The sequence below is a fragment of the Pinus tabuliformis genome, chromosome 3_2, assembly GCF_031772625.1.
Source record: "Pinus tabuliformis cultivar Carrire ecotype Pingquan chromosome 3_2, CPIR1, whole genome shotgun sequence".
Taxonomy (NCBI): domain Eukaryota; kingdom Viridiplantae; phylum Streptophyta; class Pinopsida; order Pinales; family Pinaceae; genus Pinus; species Pinus tabuliformis.
The window spans coordinates 1121279440-1121286191 of NC_142302.1; positions in this window are offsets into that span (position 1 = coordinate 1121279440).

Genomic DNA, 6752 nt, shown 5'->3' on the forward strand with positions numbered 1-6752 from the left:
CAATAAATCTGATTTATATCAGCAGTAGCAAACCCTAGATCAACAACATCAGCATTAACAACTTTATCATCAAACTAGGGCAGATGATATCTCACAAACCGACCGTCAGATAGGCTTGATTCCACCACCAAAAGTTGCGGCTTCTAAAGGAGGTTCAGATGAAGCTACGACGCAGTTCAGATGAGGAGATATTCTGGTCCACGTAGGTCAAACTTCACTTCTGCAGTTGTTGCTTCAGTTTTAGTAGCTTCCTTCAAACTAGGGCAATTGATATCTTGCAAACCATCTGTCGGATTGACTTGATTCCACCACCAAAAGTTGCGGCTTTCAGAGGAGGTTCAGATGAACCTATAATGTAGTTCAGATGAGGAGATTTTCTAGTCCATACAGGTCAAACTTTACTTCTGCAGTTGCAGCTTCAGTTTCAGTAGCTTCCGGCTTCACATATGTGAGGGAGAGACCCTTTTTGCGCAGTAGAGAAGAGACTCTTTTTTGCGCAGTAGAGAGAGAGATATGTGATGAGATGAGTGAGTGAAAATGAGGAAGATTCCTCCTATATTTATACACAACGTTGGTGTTTGAATAGATGCGAATTTTGGGCTTGTGAGCCTACACGAGTTGTAGGAGTTGTAGGTCGGCTGATAATAATTTCATAATCAAAATAAATTCATATCTTCATGAATACTCATCGGAATCGGATGATATTTATATCAATGCTACACCTCTCAACGAGAGGAATCTAATAAAAATATTATCAGCCATGAATAAGATGACCCACATGAATTTTGGCCCTAGTTTCCAATTTTAACACTCCCTCTCAACTACGGAGAACTTCATCTGCAATCTATCTATCGGTCGTTACTATTCATCCATCAAATGCACTGCTCTGTACAGCCTGACCCTTGCCCTGCTCTGCTCTATTCTGCCTGTTCTGATTTGTCTTGTTCTGCCTTGTACTAATCTTGTACAACTCTGCTCTGTTATGCTCTGCTCTGCTTTTGTCCGAATTATGAAGAAGAAGAAATGATCAAGGATGTATCATACTGACTCAAAGTCAGTCTCAGAGTATGTACCATTGGTCCTAGACTTTTGTCAACCAACCCGAAGTTAGCGTCATAGTGAGTTTAACTCCTACCACTGGTCCCAGACCAGTAACATCCTCCACTAACTCAAAGTCAGTCTCAAAGTGCATACCACTAGTCCCAGACCAGTAACAACCAACCCGAAGTTAGTGTCATAGAATGTACCACTCCTACCACTAGTACCAGACCAGCATCATTGATCCCAGATCAATGGAGGTCATCCTAGCATAGGGAGTACGGTAGATACAATGATGCATCCATCGGTACTACTATGGTCCCTAACTTCATTTCCCTGCTCATTGATCAGATGAGAGGTACTTCCCATGAGTCCCAGACTGCATGGGTAGGATGTCAGGAGAACTTAATCAATCCTGTCCTCACAGGAGAACACATCAATCCTGCTACAATCGCCATGGAGAACACATCAATCCAGGTCACCATGGAGAACACATTAATCCAGGCCTCACATGAGAACACGTCAATCCTGCTATAATCACCATGGAGAACACATCAATCTAGGCCTCATAGGAGAACACATCAATCCTGCGACAATTGCCATGGAGAACACATCAATCCTGTGACAATCGCCATGGAGAACACATCAATCCAGGCCTCACAGGAGAACACATCAATCCTGCTATAGTTGCCACAGGGTGTACATGTATACCACTAGGGGATAGTGAATCATCCTGTGGTCATATGTCGCTCCAAGAAGTACCCCGCAACCCCCTGGAGCTCCCAGAGCTCAATGCATCATACATGACCCTCAGCAGAGGGTCCTTGAACAACTCCAAGTTGTTCTCAGAAAGTCAGAAATTTTACATTCCCAAGGGTTTTTGTCAGAATGTCGGTGACCTGTTCATTTGTACCGATATGTTGGAGCCTTATAGCTCCCCGGTGTACCATATCTCGAATATAGTGGTATCTAATATCAAAATTCTTGGAGCGATCATGAAATACAGGATTCTCTTAAATGAATCCCACTCTGGTTGTCACAAAGGATCACAGTGGTATCCAATGTAAATCCAAACAGCTCACTAAAGAACTTTCACAACCAGACTGCCTCACAGGAGGCCATGCTAGCAGCAATATACTCTACTTCGGTGGTGCCTAAGGTCACTGACTTCTGCTTCCGGCTCATCTAGGATATCGAAGCAGATCCCAAGGAGAAACAACACTCGAAAGTGCTCTTACGGTCCTCCACATTCCCTGCGCAATCAACATCTATGTATCCAAATAGTCTCACATCTCTGCAGTGTATCTCAACCCATTAGTAATTGTGCCACGAAGATATCTAAGAAGTTTCTTAGCATCAATCCAGTGAGGCTCAACCAAATATGAGCTCACAATGCTAACTGAAAAACATATGTTCGGATGGAGGTTCACTACGAACATCAATGTGAATGAGTTTATGAAACTCAAAGGCATTTCCCAAATCTGGTCCAACATCACTACCATATAACTTCTAAAAGTTAAGATCCTTGAGGTAGTCACAGGCTTGCAGTCCATCATACCTAATCTTTCCAATATCTTTACCACATATTTTCCTTGAGATAGGAAAATTTCCCCTGGCTTCTGCCACACTTCAAGTCCTTGGTCCTTCATTTCAAATTCAGAAGCCAACTCCCTCTTATATTTGTGAATTAGAGGGTCTGCACCTGTTAGAAAGAGGTCATCCACATACAGCACTAGTATGAGAGGCTTGTCATCTTCAACCTTATAGTAAAGGTTAGGATCGGCTTCACTCCTAGTGAATCCCAGCTTCATCAAGTAGCTATCGATCCTCTCATACCATGCTCAGGGTGCTTGCTTCAGCCCATAGAGAGCCTTCTTCAACTTGCATACATGAGATTTTTTATCATAAATCTCAAATCCTTCAGGTTGCTCCACGTAGACCTCTTCTTTGATCGAACCATGCAAGAACACGGTCTTGACATCCATCTGATGCAGGTTCCATCCTTGTGAAGCCACAAGGGCTATGATCGAGTGGATGGTCATATATCTGGCAACAAGTGCAAATATCACATCATAGTCTATACCTTCCTTCTAGGAGAAACCACGAGCAACAAAACGAGCCTTATACTTTTCCTTACTTCCATCTGCTGCATGCTTTATCTTGTAAAGCCATTTGGAAGTAACAACTGTCTTGTCTTGGGGTTTGGGTTCTGGGAACTATTTCCCAGACATCATTCTTCATAATAGACTCATATTCTTCGATCATAGCATCCTTCCACACTTGATGCTTGACGGCATTTGAGAATGATGAAGGCTCATTTTGTAAGATCGTGCTCATGATGGTCAGGTATCCCTGATACCTGTTAGGTTTCTTACTTTCACGGAAGGTTCCTCGGGGTGCAACATGTCCTTTAGCATCATCAAGTAGCCCCCTAAGCCATGAAGGCCTCTTCCTAGAAGAGGAAGGCTTAGGTCGATAAATAGGATCCATCGGTTCTTCCACATCAGGCATTGTTACATCATCTACCCATAGAGACAGCTTCCACAATCGTATAGTGCCACACCATTATGCTCTGGAGTATGTGGTGTAGAGTCTCCCTCTTAATTCCAACCTTAGGTATGCCTGAGTGAACCAACTGTAATATATCGGAGATCTTGCTTTGGCTTGAGGGGAATGGTCCCCTTTTGAGCTTTCCTTCGGCACATCCTGGACATACACCTTCTTTCTCTACTCAAAATTCAGTCATTCCTGTCACCATTTGTCTTACATCAGGTAAAGCTTTATAATGAAGGTGGGCAAACCTCCGATGCGAAAGTTTAGACTGAAGAGATGTGTCATAATATATGACACCTAGCGGACTTCCATCGATCTGATATAATGAATCAACACGAAACCCAAGAGTAAAGGCATCTTTACCATTATTTTTCCATTTACGTACCTTGCCATCGTTGAAGGTTACCTTGTAGCCTTTGTCTTCCATTGCCGAGATGGACACCAGGTTCTTTTTGAGGTCAGGTGCATTTAATACATCCTGGAATTTCTAGCCTTCTTGAATGGTTGTCCTCTTGCTTCCCAGCTCTCCTCTTACCTTTGCTATTGATTTTTTCATTCCTTTGATTGCCATCAGAGGGATTTTGATCATCGTCATGAGTCCTTTCTATCAGAGCATTCCCTTACATGGTGACCTGCTTTATCGCAGATGTAACATCATCCTTTTCTTCCACCCTTAGGTCCAGCTTCTCTTTTCGATTTAGACCCAGAATTATTTCTTTTCTTAGCATGAGAAGAAAAAGCAGTAGGAGGACCTTTAGGCAAGGGCATTTCTTGCTCTTCTACCCTTGTTTCTTCTTGAATGCATCTAGCCATTAATTCCTCGAAACCAGGAATTACATTATTGTTCAGAAGAGTAGTCCTGAACACGTACCATTCGGATGGTAATCCTACAAGAGTCGTGAGTGCCATTTCTCTATCAGTAATGGTCTCCCCAATAGATAGGAGATCGTTCTTGATCTCAGTAATTCTTAAGAAGTATGCTTGCATACTCTCATCTTTACCCTTCTTGATTTCCCTCAGCTTATTTCTAAGAAACAAAACTTGATTTGCATCATTAACTTTAAATAAAATCACCAGTCTATCGTAGATTTCCTTGGAGGTGTCCAGTTTAGAGATGTAGGCCACCAAGTGCTTGTTGATAGAGTCCCGGATGATCTTCTTTGTTTTGACTTCTCCGTTTTTCCATTTGTTCCAGGCAGCAGCAGATGCATTTGATGGAGGCTCAACAATATTGCCTCTTACATGGTCTAGCACTCCTTGATCTTCTAGGGTTAGATTGATAGACATCTTCGATCCGTGATAGTCAGCTTTCTCATGGAGCTTGTCTTCGACAGGAAAGAGTGTTGAGGACCCCATAGTTCTTTTAGGATAGCCTTGCTAATCTTCTCTTCGGTGATTGCTCTTGCTCTTGCTTGGGCTTTGTCTTTACCTTAGCTCTGAGACCATGTTAAGTTATGGTATGTTCTATGCTTATAACAATTTACTTCTTTTTCTTATTATATTCCACAGATTAGCAATCACACGTACATAGAGTAAAGTGTAGATAGAACATTAAACGATCGATAGAAAACAAGCCAAGACAAGAGACACAAGATGTGGCGGCTAACCAGGGACAAACCCCACAATGTGTGGGGAAACCCTTTGATTAAATCTTCTTTTATCTTCAATAATTCAGCGGAGAGAAATAGGACAATAAATCTGATTTATATCAGTAGTAGCAAACCCTAGATGAGTAGCATCAGCATTAGCGGCTTCAACATCAAACTAGGGCAGACGATATCTCACAAAACGACCGTCGGATCGGCTTGATTCCACCACCAAAAGTTGCGGCTTCTAGAGGAGGTTCAGATGAACCTACATCACAGTTCAGATGAGGATTTCTTCTAGTCCACGCAGATCAAACTTCACTTCTGCAGTTGTTGCTTCAGTTTCAGCAGCTGCATTCAAACTAGGGCAGTGGATATCTTGCAAACCGTCCCTCAGATGGACTTGATTCCACCATTAAAATTTGTGGCTTTCAAAGGAGGTTGAGATAAACCTACAGCGTAGTTTAGATGAGGAGATATTTTGTTCCACGTAGGTCAAAATTTACTTCTGTAGTTGCAACTTCAGTTTCAGCAGCTTCCGGCTTCACATGTGTGAGGGAGAGACCATTTTCTGCGCAGTAGAGAAGAGACTCTTTTCTGCGCAGTAGAGAGAGAGAGATGTGATGAGATGAGTGAGTGAAAATGAGGAAAAGTCCTCCTGTATTTATACACAACGTTGGTGTTTGAATAGATGCGACTGTTGGGCTTCTGAGCCTACATGAGTTGTAGGTCGGCTTGATAATAATTCCATAATCAAAATAAATTCATATCTCCATGAATACTTATCGGAATCGAATGATCTTTATATCAATCTTATATCTCTCGATGAGAGGAATCTAATAAAAATATTATCAGCCATGAATAAGATGACCCACATGAAGTTTGGCCCTAGTTGCCAATTTTAACAACAAATTAATATTTTACTTTTCTTCTCAAAAGATAGCAAAGTCATCCCTCTATTTTGAGAGACTCGATGAAAATCGAGCAATAAAGGTAAGATTAATTTCTTTTCAACACTATATTACACTACTAAACAACAATATTGTATTTATTAAAAATCAAATTTTACTAATATAAAGTATTTTTTTCCTTAACTTAAATTTTAATCTTAAACATCTTTTAAACAAAATTTGGGAGAAGGAATGCGTTCCTCATCAGGGGAAAGATTTGGAATCCAAAAAAAGAAAGAAACATGCCTTGAAAGAGAATGCCTTTGTATTGTGGGAAAAAGAAAACATGAATTTAGATGATTGCTTCAGTGTGAATAATGTGGTTACTGGGGCTAAAGACTAATGAATAGAGAGGAATTGGTTATATCAAATAAGTTTGTGTTCCTTTGCCTGGTTGAGCTGATGTGCCTTTGGCTATATGGCTTGTTGATGAAATTAGTTACCCAAGTGAGTGAATCTCATTCCTTGTTCCTTGCACATATTTTAAACCAATTTTTTATATATTTTAATCTTAAACATCTTTTAAACATTTTTTTCTATATATTTATATGTCATTCTTAAGGTAAAGGCTAAAATATAAATTGATGTAAGATCCAATACTTACCTAACTTGTATTTGGTGAATG